We start from the raw sequence: 16,063 nt of genomic DNA on the forward strand, positions 1-16,063 counted from the left end.
AATTTGCAAGGGAAGGGGCCTAAGAGGAGGTAGGGGGCAGTGTTTTCAGTAGTTTAGGAAAGCCAACTTTCCTTGTCGCTCTGATCTTATGTCTTGGAACTCATGTTATCAGAAATCTGGGCAATATTATAATTACATATTTTACCATAAGAAGAGCCTGAGGCTGCTGAGAAAATATAAGGCTAACTTCTACCTTGATGAGGATCAGTTCAAGAGCCAGATAAGCTGCATCTGCAGGGAAAGTTACCAATGACTCCAGATGGTAACCACGGAGAAAAGCAACAGCTTGATCCTAATGTGACATGAGGATGCTTTTATATATTTTTAATTATAATGGCTAGTATCAGACTCAACAAATAATACATATGCCTTATGTTATTATAATACTGGGAAGTATCACAATAGGGTTGGTTTCTTTGTTTTAGTTTTGTCTGCTGCTGTCGTTATTTTTTTTGTGTGTGTGTTTTTTTCTTTTTTATTGTTTTTTTTTTTTTACTATATGTTTCCTACATGGTTTATCTCCTCAGTCATGGTCCACAGGACCCTGAGAAGTTGTAGGAATATGCAGGCACTGACTCAAGGCCCGGCTTTCTGTCCAACGTTGTGGAAAGGGACTGTACATCATGGGGCAGAGCCCTATGCTCCCCTATGCCTCTTGGACAGAGCCCCAGAGAGAGTGACCTCCCGGGGGTATCCACGTTGGGATGTTATTTTGTTTTCAATAGCTAATATAAGGGAGGACTATATTCAGTTCATTCTAGTTTAGGAAAAAAAACATTTTCTTCAAATTTCTGTATATGTATCTCATTGTTTTGTTTATCTGTTTGGATTTATTTTGTAAGTCTGTATGTATATTTTCTAAATGATTCACTAAGCTTTTGATTCCCCTGCATCTGGAATGAGCATTGTGATACTACATAATATGCCAAAATCAGAAAGAAAAAACAACAACAACAACAACAATGAACAAGCAAACAAACTCTACTCTGAATCTGAAAGGAGGTATTATTAGTCACTAAAGATTGCCTGCAGGTTTGTGCTCATTTGTATGGGTAAAGGCTGTGTGTCCAGATAGAGATCGCAAACTATTGTCTCAATCAGTACTAGCTTGGCTTCACTACCAGAATCCAAATTATGTTGTTTGCTGCCATTGTGCGTCAATTAAAGATAAAATGAGAATTCCTATTGCAATATGCCTCTAATGGCATAACATCTGGGTTTACCTAAAATCCATGGACCCTTTCCAAAGGTGGTGCCTGCTTACATGCAAGAGGTGGGAAGCCTTGGCCACACAGGGAGGCTGTGGAACACCCCTGGCAGCAGTAGAATCATGCCTACCAATGTGTATTCCAAATGTATTTTCTAAAAGGGACTTTTGCGTCCTCCCTGTTCATCCCACTGAGTCTATACTAACACCATCACCATCTCCCCAGGTACCAAAACTCATAGCTGAACACAGAGTGTGCTTTTTCTACCACTGCGTCTGGTGACAACACTCTACAGTATAGTATCAAATCCCATAGATTTCACTTTGCTATGTTTCTGTTACCTAAGCCTACTTCACTATTCCCACAGCCCCTGCCGGAATTTACATTCCCCATTCCCATCAGCCTAAAATATTTCAATAACCTCCTAGTTGGTGTCTCTTCCTCTGTTTTTTCTTCCCTGTAATAGGTTTTCCATATATATGTATATATATATATATATATATATATATATATATATATATATATATATATATATGTGTGTTTGCCTTTGGAAATCACCCTCTGATCAGGACACTCTCCTTCTCCCAAACTTCCCATGGCTCCCCGAGTGGAAGATGTGGTGCCCTGGGCAGGTTTCTCTGACTGCATCTCCCCTTGCTGCCCAGTCTGACTGGAATGCTCTGTTCCCTCTCCAACCGCATTCTTTCTAGGTATTTTTGCTACTTGTTTTTCAAAATGCAGCTCAACTATTTCATCCTCTTTGAAGTATTAAACATTCAAACAGAGTCACTTTCTTCTTTGTGTCATTAATTCCATTTGTACTAGCTACTTCCATTCATTTCATTTATCTCCTGTTTTTTAAAGAATGTATGTATTTGGTCATTAATCACCATCAGAGTGTGTGTTTTTAAATAATTGGTGTTATTTTATTTTCTCTATCCTCAGGATTTAGTGCATCAGCAGGTGCCCAATAAATGGTTTTGTAAGAATCAATTATACATGTATATTTAAGTAAAAATTGGGGGCGGGGGTTTAAAGAAAAACATTATTGCCTCTAAAACACTTAATCAGGGGGTATAATAATCCTCACAACTTGCATTTGATATTAGATATAGCAAATTCCTCACTGCCTTATCTTATCATACAGCTGCATCTCTCTGATAAAAGGAAATAATGTGCATTCAGAATAATTCTTAAGACTTCATAGCTTTATGCAAGCAAATTAAATGGCATTGTCAATATGTCACATACTGGGGGGGTGTAGTAAAATACAGAGACTTACAAGGTTTTAGCCTGCTTTATTGAGGCAATTTAATAGTGTTACGACTCACCCTCTGACGTCAGTCAGTGATTTTACTAGAATAGGTAAGGTAACTGCTGTACAAATAAGCTCTGGGCCATTTAAAATGCTACAGTGGAAAGCTGACAGAATAGCATTCATTCATCAGCATTTATTAGAGGCCTACTATGGAGACAATGTCTAGTCTCTAAGGACAAAAAAAAAACACACCTTTGATCGCAACACTTGAGATTGCAGCCTATTGGGGTTGACTGACCTCTAATTCAATGCCGACAATGTCAGAGAATGAAAGCTCTGACTGAGAGATGAACACCTTATTCCAGGAGTCCAAGGATAGTGAAAGCAAGTCAATATGAGGGTTCCAAAATGAAGGCTTAGGACAGAGGTTTTAAGGAATAAATAGAATTTCAACACGCAGGACAGAGGGAATTGACATTTAGGAACAAATTACAGTTTTTGAAGTCAAAAGCACATGACTAAGCTTCAGTTGAGCTCCCAGCTAAGAGTCAGCATCCACCACCAGGGATATGTTTGAACTATCCTGGACACACAGTCCAATCCAGCTGATGATTACATAACTGGTAAGTAGTAAAACTGGAACTTAAATAAAGGTCTTATGACTCTATGTCCAGTGTTCTACCCTCTGTTCCACTGCTGCCCACCAGATGGAACTAGATGACACAAACATAGAATTTAAGATCAGGAGAGCAGAGGAGTGAGGCACTCATATTACCAAATTACCCAATCTGGGATTAGAATCTCAGTATTGCCACTTACCAGTTCAGTGAAGTTAGATAAGCTTGTTATGGTTCTAGACCTCAGTTTCTCTATTTATAAAATGAAGTTAATAAAAGTCTCTACCTACTTCATAGGATTATTATAAAGGCTGAGTTCATGAATATAATATCTCTGGCAAATAATAAGCACATATGAAATTATAGCTATTATGAAAATGCTACTATTTTATGATTTTTTAACCTTTATAACTCTGTCAACCTTATCTATAGTTTATTGTCCACCATTATGGTCTCAAAGAATGTAACGGCCTTCACTTCTAAACAGCCCCAAATGTTTCTTTTTTCCTTGCACACACACACTATCAGCAAATATCTTACAGCCAAATGCATTAACTTGACTATAGTGAAATCTACTAACATTACAGGTATTGCTAAGATTGAAAATTCATCTAGATAACACAAAACCAGTGTTCATTATAGCTTTAATTAAATTCCATCGGGGTGCTTTATCTACCCACTTATCTGTCTTTGAAGTCTCTCGTAAGGTCAGAAACTTTATCTGGACATAAAAACTAAATAGATTTTGATGACTCTAAATCAGAAAACACTAATGCCATTTCCTTATCTCTGTGAAATAGTCTTTTCTATATACAACCTCTAATTACTACATAAAGCAACTTTGGTTCTATGTCCTCAATTTGCTTTTGAGTAATTTCTTTTTTTTTCCCTGTCAGCTTTTCTACTAAAACCTTAGTTTTGTCCTCCATGTAGGTATATAGTTTTTAAAAGCAATAGAACAAATCTTTGCATCTCTTCCTCTTTGTGGGTATTGAATTAACCATTATTTATTGTACTCATAATGCCCACTCTACTTTATAATATTTAAAAATTACTATCTGGAAATTTCTTCTGAGAAGTAGGTAAAAGCTAGCACTATAGGTTTGAGTATACAACATATTTCATATGTCTGAGGGGAAAAACAGAAAACAATACACTCTCTTCCCCTTTTGTGTAACAATAACAATATTTATGTGCAGTACTTATTTGGCAGCCATTTGCTGCCTTGAAAAATATTGTTTTATTTTTGCCAAAAATCAAACTGTCCAATAAACAGGTTCTACAATACTATATGTGTACAAAGAGATTGTGTCTTAGGATCTCTGAATTTGTTTATTTGAAAAGCAATAGGCATCATGTCATGGTAAAAAGAATGTAGACTTCAGCATTACCTAGAATTTAAGTTCAAATCTACTATTAAAAATGTGTGAATTTTGGAAACTTAACCTCCTACCTCTGCAACTGTAAAATTCTGTGAGATTGCTGAAAAATATTAATGAGATAAAGTGTGTAATAAGTATGACATTTAATAATTGCTCAATACTATCTGTTTCCTTTTCTTCTGTCTTAATATTTTGCTAAAAGGAAGGTACAGAATTCAAGTGCTTATCATTTACTCAACAAGGATATTTTATGTGCAATGATACATGACCACCACACATGTGACTATAGATGATGATATTCAGGGTCTTGATATAGCATACAAGAAGTAGGTCTCTCCCTTATACATAGTACAGTTATAGCCTTATACCAAGTACATAGCTGCAGACAGTCCTCATAGCCGATTAGCCTGGGGGTCAGTCCCTCTCACTGACATGCCAACAGCAATCAAGACTCAACTACATTAGGGGAGTGCACACAGTACACACAGAGGGTGCATCCAGAGTGCCAGACTCAGGTGCCTGGGAAGGCTGCCCAACCGGGCCCTACAGAGCACTGACTACTAAAGGCCACTCAACCGGCCCAGGAGACACAGTAGGTCTACCTAATACATCGATATAAATATAGAGAAATGGCCAAAGTGAGGAGACAAAGAAACAGGTCCCAAATGAAAGAATAGAAAAAGTCTCCAGAAAAAGCACTAAATAAAATGAAGGCAAGCAAACTACCAGATAGGGTTCAAAACAATGGTTATAAGGCTGTTCAATGAACTTAATGAGGATTTCAACAGCATAGAAAAGGACATAGAAACCATAAAAAGTTATCTAGAAATAAAGAATACCCTAACTGAAATGAAGAATAGATGACAGGGAATCAACAGTAGAATAGATGAAGCAGAGGACCAACTTCGAAGATAAGGAAGCATACAACATTCATTCAGAACAGCCAAAAGAAAAAAGAACATTTAAAGAACTCTGGGACAAATTCAAATGACTGGCATATGCAAGATGGGGGAGCCAGAAGAAGAGAGAGAGCAAGAAGTCAAGAACCAATTTGAAAAAATAATGATGAAAAACTTCCTAACCTAAGGAAATAAACATAGAAGTCCAGGAAGCACAGAGAGTCCCAAAAAAGATGAACCCAAAGAGGCTCACACCAAAAAACCTCATAATTAAAAAGCCACAGGATAAAGACAAAGAGAGAATCTTAAAAGCAGCCAAAGACAGTTAGTTACCCACAAGAAAGCTCCCATAAGACTGCCAGGTGATTTCTCAACATGAGCATTTCAGGCCAGAAAGAATTAGCAAGAAGTATTCAATGTGATGAAAAACAAGGACCTACAACCAAGATTACTTTACCCAGCAAAACTATCATTTAGAATCAAAGAACAGATAAAATACTATAATAATAGAAGCATATATGCAAATCGACTGAATGGCTGAACAGAGGAACAACCGTCCAGATGACCTTCTGGATGAAGCCAGGGCTGCAAGGGCTGAGGCAGCCAGGGCTGCAAAGGCCTACTCTTAAACAAATTTCATGCATTGGGCCTCTAGTAAATAATAAAAGGGAAATATATACATATCTATCAGCAATTACTTTAAATATAAATAGATTAAATGCTCCAATCAAAGGACATACAGTGGCAAGATAGATAACAAAATAAGATCCTTACATATGCAGTCTACAAGAAACACACTTCATATTGAAAGACACACACAGACTGAAAGTAAAAGGATGGAAAGAGATATTTCATGAAAATGGAAAAAAAAGAAAACAAAAAGCTGGGGTAGTAACACTTATACCAAACCAAATAGACTTTAAAAACAAAAGCTATAACAAGAGACAAAGAAGAACCTAGTAACTTTGGGGTATTTATCCGAAGAAACCCAAAACACTAAATTGAAAAGATAAATATATTCATATGTTCATTATAGCATTATTTCTAATAGTCAAGATATGGAAGCAATCTAAGTGTCCATCAATAGATGAACTCATAAAGAATATGATTTGGCCATAAAAAAAGAATGAAATATTGTCATCTGCAACAGCATGGATGAACTTGGAGGATGTTATGTGAAGTGAAATATATCATATAGAGAAAGACAAATATCAGATGATTTCACTTATATGTGAGTCTAAAAAACAACATAAACAAACAAGCAGAACAGACAACAGATTCATAAATACAGAGGACATTTTGAAAGCTGCCAATTAGAAAAGGTGAAGGGATTTTGAAGTTCAAATAGGTAGTTACATAATAGTGAGGAATGTAAAGGACAGCAGAGGAATATAGTTAATATTATTGTAATAACTTACATGGTATCAGATGGGTAATAGATTCTTTGGGGTGATCACTTCATAGATTATATAAATATCTAATCGTGAGGTTGTACACCCAAAACTAATATTGTATATCAACTATAATTGAAAAATAAAAAATGTTTAATGTAGTATATAAAAAAAGAACAATCTTCTCCCACAAAATCTGTGCAGAAACCTTTATAGTAGTGTCATTTATAAAATACTAGAGGCCTGGTGCACAAAAATTTGTGCACTCAGGGGGGAGGGGGGCCCTCAGCTCAGCCTGTGCCCTCTCACAGTCTGGGACCCCTCAGGAGATAATGACCTGCTGGCTTAGGCCTACTCCTCGGTGGCAGAGGGCAGGCCCAATCCCTAGGTGCAGCCCCTGGTCAGGCTCAGAGCAGGGCCGATTGGGGAGTTGGGGCGCCGCCCCCTGTCATGCACAGAGCAGGGCAGATCGGGAGGTTGCGATGCCACCCTCAGTCACGCTCAGGGTAGAGCCGATTGGGGGGTTGGGGAACTACCCTCTGTCACACTCAAGGCAGGGTCCATGGGGAAGTTGCGGCGCCACCCCCTGTCACGCACAGAGCAGGGCCCATCAGGGGGTTGGGGCGCTGCCCCCTGTCACACACAGAGCAGGGCCCATCAAGGGGTTGGGGAGCTCCCCTCTGTCATGCACAGAGCAGGGCCGATCAGGGGGTTGAGGAGATTTCCCCTGTCACTCACAGAGTAGGGCCAATAGGGGAGTTGGGGCACCGCCCCCTGTCACACACAGAGCAGGGCGGATCAGGGGGTTGGGGTGCCACCCTCTATCACCCACAGAGCAGGGTAAATCAGGGGGTTGGGGCACCGCAACTGTCACACTCAGGGCAAGGCCGATGGGGAGGTTATGGCTCTACCCTGTCACACACAGAGCAGGGCCCATCCGGGGGGTTGGGGCGCCACACCCTGTCACACACAGAGCAGGGCCGATCAGGGGGTTAGGGCGCTGCACCCTGTCACACACAGAGCCGCAGTGCGATCGGGGGGTTGGGGAGCTCCCCCCTATCAAGCACAAAGCAGGGCTGATCTGGGGGTTGGGGCACCTTCCCCTGTCATGAACAGAGCAGGGCGGATAGAGAGGTTGTGGCCCTGCCCCCTGTCACACACAGAGCCGCAGGGCGATCAGGGGGTTTGGTCGCTGCCCCCTGTCACGCTGATCCCGGTGCCGGGAGGCCTCGCAGCTCTGCTGATCCCAGTGCTGGGAGGCATATTACCCTTTTACTATATAGGATAGAGGCCTGGTGCACGGGTGGGGGCCGGCTGGTTTCCCCTGAAGGGTGTCCTGCATCAGGGTGGGGGTCCCCACTGGGGTGCCTGGCCAGTCTGGGTGAGGGGCTGAGGGCCATTTTCAGTCTGGCGGGTGACTAAAGCTCCCAACCTTTCCTTTTTTTCTTTTTTTTTTATTCTGGGCCAGCTTTAGCTCTGAGGCTTGGCTCCAGCTCTGAGGCCTTGGCTGCTGAAAGCAGGTATCTGGTTTGTTTGGGTTTTATAATCGAAACACTGTTTCAACTCCAGCTCTGAGATCCCGGCTGCCTGAAATTAGGTTTCTGGGGTTTTGTTTAGCTTCTATATTTGTAACAATGTTTCAAACTGCAAGCTCAGAGGCCGGCAAAGCAGGCGGGGAACATTGGCTTCCTCTGTCACTGAAGCAAGCAAGCCTCCTGTTAGCTTCAAGCTTCCTGGCTGCTGGCTGCCATCTTGGTTGGCAGTTAATTTGCATATCGCCCTGATTAGCCAATGGGAAGGGTAGCAGAGGTATGGCTAATTACCATGTTTCTCTATTATTAGATAGGATACTATATAAAATTGAGCATCTTTCCATATATATGTTGGCCATTTGTATGTCTTCTTTGGATAAATGACACTACTGGAAACTCAGATATCCTTCAATGAGTGAATGAAATGGTTAAACAAGCCATCGTTTATGGACTACTACTCTGCAATAAATTGAAATGAACTATGGATAGACATACCCTGGAAGAATTTCCAGTGAATTATGCTAAGTGAAAAAAAGCCAATCCCAAATGGTTACATACTGCATTACTTTATATAATTCTTGAAGTGACAAAATTATGTAAATTATAAACAGTGGTTACCAGTGTTTAAAGAGATGGGGGCTGGAGATAAATAAGTATGGCTATTAAAAAGCAATATGAGCAATTCTTATAATGATGAAAATATTCTGTTTCTTGATCATATAAATGCCAATATACTGGTTGTGATAATTTCGCAAGTTGTTACCATTAGGAGAAATTAAGTAAAGGGAACATAAGAACTCTATGTATTTTTTAATAAAACTGCATGTGAACCAATAATTATCTCAAAACAAAAAGTTTATTTTTAAAAAGTCTGAATAATCTGCTAGTTCTATTTTTAACTTTTCAGGAACCTCCTGATTGTTTTCCACTAGGAGGAAACCATTTCACTTTTCCACGTAAAATGTACAAGGATATCAATTTCTCCAAATCCTCATCAATAGCTGTATTTTTGAATATCTATCTACCTATCTGTATATCAGATTGGTGTGAGGTAATATATCATTGTGGCTTTGATTTGCATTTTCCTGATGATTAGAAACATTGAGCATCATTCTATATACCTGTTGCCCATTTGTGTGTCTTCTTTGAATAAATGTATATTCAAGTATCAAATGTATAACCATTATATATTTACTAGAGGCCTGATGCATGAAATTGGTGCAAGAGTAGGCCTTCGCAGCCCCAGCTGTCTCCACCCTCACAGCCCAGGTTTCATCCAGAAGGTCATCCGGAATAGTGTCCAGATGGTCGTTCTGCTGTTTGGTCAATTTGCATATTATTCTTTTATTATTATAGATGTTATTAGTTTTTTTGCTTTTGTTTGTTTGTTGCTAATGAGTTGTAATCATTTCTCATATATTTTGGAAATTAATCCCTTACCTAATACATAGTTTGTAAATATTTTCTCCCATCCCATAGGATGCCTTTTTACTCTGTTAATTGTTTTCTATGCTGTGCAGAAGCTTTGTAGTGTGAAGTAGTCACACTTGTCTATTTTTGCTTTTGTTACCTGTGCTTATGGTGTCGTATGCAATGAAATCATTGCCAAGACCAATGTCAGGGATGGGGGGAGGGAGGAAATGAGGACTTGCTAATCAACAGGCAAAAATCTCAATTATGCATGCAAGTTGCATAAGTTCTAGAGATCTTCTATACAGCATTGTACCTACAATTAACTATACCATATTATACGCTTAAAGATGTTTTGAGAGACTAGATCCAATATTAAGTGTTCTTAAGTCTGAAATCACATGTCACTTTGCTTTCTCTAAATGTCTCCAACTTATACAATAGAACACGTCTTATTATAATTAAAAATTTTCCTCGATGAAACAGAAACCTATCACTTTGTGGTGAGTAGCTTTCTGGAAAATGAAAGTCATAAAGAAAGTTGTTACAAATGACTGTTCCATGGATACATCATCTGAAAAAGTAGAAAGATGTTACTGTCTGAAACTTGCTACAGTCAGTATTTTCCAATTACAAAGTCATTTATTAGAATCAAATTATACACTTTTTTATAATTAGTGACTTGGACATTTTGGGTTCATGAAATTTTGATCACCTATGGAGAGTCTATTTCCCAGAATATCTTTCCACTCAACATTTCTTGGTAATAATAGAAATGTCACATCTCCTGTTGAATTATATCAACCAATGTTAAGTCAAAGAACTTTAGGAGAGAAATGAAGATCAAAGACTGAAACCCACAATCTGTTAAAGTCACACACACACACACACACACACACACACACACACACACACCACAGTTCATCCGGCTGTGACTTTGTCTTGTTCCTTTCACCCAGGATGACATACCCAATAGGAGAATGTGAGGTGAACAACCCTACCTATTATTATTTTACCATTCACTAGGTAGTCTGTCATTTCTATGTGCCTAACAATGCACTGTGACTAGAGGCTAAAGACATTGTAAATTACCAAACCAGAGGCCCTGTGGTGCTGGATTTTGTACCAGAGGAGTTTGCGGCTAAAGTGGCTGCTGTTTGCATACATGTATCTGTTTGTACTCAGCACCAATTCTAAGTTCTCCCTTGTATACACAGACTCGGGAAGCCTGGAAAGGGAGCAGGATTGTGCGGCTAAATGCTAACAATGGAAGGCTAATGCAGAAGACTCAACTTTGTTAATTTTATCTAGAGTTTTGTTTTATATTTCATTGATTTTTGTTCATTTTTTTATTTTCTTCTTCCTACCCATTTTGAATATACTTTGCCATTGATGTATGTTGTTTCTAGCTCCTTAGGATGGAACTTTCGGTCATTTATTTCAGATCTTTACTTTGTCATAAGAGCATTTAAAACTATAGATTTCTCTCTAAATTTCTAACATAAGCATTTAAGGTTTAAAATTCCCTCTAAAACCTGATTAGCTACATGTCACAGAACTTGATGGATTGTGTTTTTAGTACCATTCAGTTCAAACTATTTTCTAATTTCCCTTGTGATTTCTTCAATAATCCATAAAGTATTGACAAGAGCATTGGTTAAATTGCCAATATCTGTGGTGGGGAGAGGGCTGAACATCTAATTGTTATTGATGGTAAATTATTTAGTGGCATTGTGTTTTCAATATTTTGAAAAATGTATTGTAACTTTTTATGGCCTGTCATAAGGTCCTTTTTCAACATATGGACCACTGATTATTGTGGTATAATTATTCTATCAACTTCTGAGGACAGAGTGTTAAAATCTCCAGTAATGATTGTGAAATTCTCTATTTTTTCTTTTAATTCTGACTATTTTTTGCTGCATGCATTTCAAAGTTGTGTTGTAAGGTGCATACACTTTTACAATTGTTATGTCTTCCTGGCATGAATTTTCTTTTATCATTGTGATATATCTCCCCTGGTCTCTGGTAATACACTCCGTTTCAACAGTCTATTGTATGAAATAGTAATATTGCCACTTCAGCCTTCTTAAGCTTACTGTTGTCAAGGTGTATCTTTTTCTTCTATTCACTTTCACCTAACATATCTTTGTGTTTAAACTTATTTCTTGTGAATAGCAAACATTTAGGTCTTTTTTATCCCCTCTGACAATCTCTACCACTTTATTGCAGAGCTCAGTCCTCTACCACTCAATGCACTGTTATATGATTTGACTTACTCAGGATTTTCTATTTATTTTCTCTGCTTTCTTTGTTGTTGTTTTGCCGATGTTTTTACTTTGGTACCTTATTTTGGATTATTTAAGTATATTTTAGAATTTTAACTTATGTATTTGTGTTGGCTATATTTCTTTGCAATATTTCATAATGGTTGTGCTAGAGATTATATTACACATTCTTAATTTTCACAATCTGCTTAGCCAATTTTGTATAATTTTATATAAATAGTAGAAAATTTCTAACATATAGTTCTATTCAAAACCTCTTTATCATATATATTATAGCTTTTTATGGAATGTATTTACACATATATAAACCAACAATATAATTTTGTCAATTTTGTTACATAATTATATATAAATTAAAGAAATTAAAAGGAAAAATAGCTTCTCATATTTAGCCATATTTTTACCTTCTCTATTATTCTTGATCCCTTCCTAAAGACTTATTTCCATCTAGCATAATTTTCCTTTAACCTGAAGAAATTCCTTTAACATTTCTTTTAGTGCTGGACTAATGGCAACCACTTCTCTTAGATTTTTTTTATCTGAAAATGTATTCATTTGCTTTCATTCTTAAAGAATATTATCAATGAAATATTCTAGGTTGGCTTTTATTATTTTCTTTCAGTCGCTTAAAGATAGGTGCCCATTGTCTTATGGCATTCAATGACTCTGTTAAGAAGTCAGTCATCATTCACGTCATTGTTCCCCTGTATGAAGTGTGAATTTCTTTCTCTAGCTGTTCTAAAAATGTTTTCTTTATATTTTATTATCATCAGTTTATACATGATGTAACTAGGTTTTTTGTAGTTATCACAATGGACTGAGCTTCTTTTATGCCTTTCATCAAATATAAGAAATTATCAGCTGCTGTTTCTTCAGATATGGCTTCTGTCCCATTTTCTCTCTCTCCTCCCTTCCTGGCACTCTCTTTACATGTAAGTTAGAGCTTAAGCGTGTCCTACCTGCCCCTAATATTCTATTTATTAGGGTGTGTTTTTTCAATTTAGTTTGCTCTGTTCATTATGCTGCATACTTTTTTATAGCTTCAAATTCACTGAATTTTTGGCATCTCCATCCTTTCTTAATTCTAATATCCAGTGATTTTTTTAAACTTCAGATACCATATTTTTCAGTTCCTCTCTTTGATTTTTTGATTGTTGATAGTATTACAATGTCTCCCATTTTCCCCCCTCCACTTACCCCACACTGGACCCCCACCCTTTACCACATTATTATCTGTGTCCATGGGATTCATTTATATGCATATATGTTCTTTGATTAATCTCTTTCAGGACTCACCCCCCTCTGAGATCTGTTGGTCTGTCCATGCATACATGCCTCTGGACCTATTATGTTCATCTGTTTATTTTGTTCATTAGATTCCACATATAAGTGAGATCATGTAATACTTGTCTTTCTCTGGCTGTATTATTTCACTTAGCATAATAATCTTCAGGTCTATCCATGTTGTCTCAAAAAATAAGAGCTCCTTCTTTTGTACTGCTGCATAGTATTCCATGGTATAACTGTATCACAGCTTTATTATCCACTCATCTACTGATGGGTACTTGGGCTGTTTTCAGATCTTAGCTATTATAAATAATGTTTCTATGAACATAGGGGTGCATACATTCTTTCTGATTGGTGTTTTGGGTGTCTTAGGATATATTCCTAGAAGTGAGATTATTGGATCAAATGGCAGTTCCATTTTTAATTTTTTGAGGAAACTCCATACTGTTTTCCACTATGGCTGCACCAGCCTGCATTCCCACCAGCAGTGTACTAGGATTCCCTTTTCTCTACATCCTCTCCGACACTTGTTATTTCTTGACTTTTTTCATGGTAGCCATTCTGGCAGGTACTAGGTGATACCTCATTGTAGTTTTAGTTTGCCTCTCTCTGATGATTAGTAAAGTCGAACATTTTTTCATATGTCTATTGGCATCTGAATGTATCACAGATCATGGCATCAACAGTATTAGTTCTTTCGGCTGGATGCCAAGAATGTGTCCCATCCCTTCTCTAGCTTCTGGTTGTTTACTGACAATCTCTGGCATTCTTTTGGCTTATAGATGCATCACCCCAGTCTCTGACTTCATGTTCCCATGGTGTTCTTCCTGTGTTCCTGTCTATCTAGGTCTAAATTCTCTCATTTTATAAGGACATAAGTGATATTAGATTATGGTCCACTCTAATGACCTCATTTTAACTTGATTACCTCTGTAAAGATCCCATTTCTAAATGAGGTCATATTTGAAGGTTTTGGGTGTTAGAACTTCAATATGTTATTTTTTTAAAATATATTTTCAGAGTTACTCCTTGTTATCTCTAGAAGAATTGATCTAATAATATGCACTGATTTACCAGAATCCTGCATAATATTTGAACAGCAGAATCAGAGCAGGAGCTATTATTTCTGCTAAGAAATGTACTTTAATTGCTTATTGCTTTGAAAAAAAATCCTCTAAACTCTGTGACAAATATAAGAAGAGATATATATCCACTTTTTTGGGTAAATAACCAAATACCTGTCAAGACCTAGAGAAGAACTTCTTATGTAGTATATTTAGGGCAATAGCCTAGACACCCTCCAGAATAAAATTCATCATCATCATTATGGTATTTCTACTGTGATTTCATGTGCAACTTGTTTTTGGAAGACCCAGAGGAGTGACTTTTTGTTTTCCTTTTTTACAGTTGACATTTCTCTAGAGTTATACATACTTATACCCTGAAACCTTTGTGAACTCCTAAATTTATAAATAGATTATTTTCAGGCTTTCTCCTTTGCCTCAAATTGTATTTATGATGAGAGTAATGAGTTTCCTGGCATAGCTTCAAATTTTAACCACAGTTTTCAACATTTACTAAAGTTTTATCTCTCCCCTGTCAGCAATATTTCATAAATAAAACATTTTTACAACCTTAGGAGAATTTATAAGCATATGAGGAGAAGGAGAAAACAATCCAGCTGCACTGAGATGTGATAGGCTATCATCATTCACTATCTTAGTAATTCACAGCTCAGCATTCAGGTTTGTGCTTTTAGCAAGGGAACAAATTGTCATTGTAGCACTTATCGAGTATTGTAATTGCATGATTTTTTTCTCTGTATCTTCTACTAGATCACAAACTGAACTGTCATTGCATTCCTAGTACCTAGCACAGTTAGCCTTCATTAATATTTGTTGAATGAGTTAATAAAAAGATAAAACTAAGAATACTAAAGTTCTACTGAATTTACATGTTAAAATAAAATCCCTGCTTTCCAACATGAGCAATTGTTATGAGACCATATATAAATGGGGAGGTGGGTGAGTATATGTGCATGCATGTGAGTGTGTGGGTGTGAATATGATAAGTACAAATACATACAAGCTTATGAATAACTTTACAAACCATAAATGTTTTGGATGACTACATTTTCTGAGACATGGGTTGCTTATACCTTAAAAACCACTTCCTATGTAATAATCTACAATATTTTATTTTATCTTTTTAAAAATATATATTTTTATTCATTTCAGAGAGGAAGTGAGGGGGGAGTGAGAGATAGAAACATCAATGGTTAGAGAGAATCAATGATTGGCTGTCTCCTACATGCCCTACACTGGGGATTGAGCTTGCAACCTCGGCATGTGTCCTGACCGGGAATCAAACTGTGATCTCCTGGTTCATGGGTCAACGCTCAACCACTGAGCCATGCCGGATGGGCCTCTACAATATTTTCTTGATATGCCTACCCTCTTCCCTGTACCTCTTTTTAACAATATAACTTAGACAAAGGAAGATACTCCTAAGCTGGGTTTTATATATAATTTATTAAACTATAAAATACTCTGAGATCTAATCACTGACATCTGATGAAAACTATTCACCTTGCCAAGGTCAAGCCATTTACCAATCCACACCCACAAGAATACTTTTCCTCAGTGCAGCTCTCAGCATGCACTTTTTTGTTTGGAACATTTATTCCCCACTGTCCAACATATACAATTCAAACTTCTTAAATATTAATTCTCTCTGGGGATCAGTCTTCTGCTTCAACTCATTCATTAGCTGAGTAACCTTGGAAAAGGTA

At 37.4% G+C, this 16,063-nt stretch overlaps 1 non-coding gene across 1 annotated transcript; it reads right to left on the reverse strand.

Moving 5' to 3' along the window:
- Positions 1–497: 497 nt before the first annotated feature.
- LOC111823674 lies at positions 498–703 on the reverse strand. Its single transcript, XR_002826745.1, has one exon. It is a non-coding gene; the product is annotated as a small nucleolar RNA SNORA73 family (small nucleolar RNA).
- Positions 704–16,063: the final 15,360 nt, after the last annotated feature.

This window comes from Myotis lucifugus, unplaced genomic scaffold (genome assembly GCF_000147115.1).
Source record: "Myotis lucifugus unplaced genomic scaffold, Myoluc2.0 scaffold_609, whole genome shotgun sequence".
NCBI classification, from domain to species: Eukaryota; Metazoa; Chordata; class Mammalia; order Chiroptera; family Vespertilionidae; genus Myotis; species Myotis lucifugus.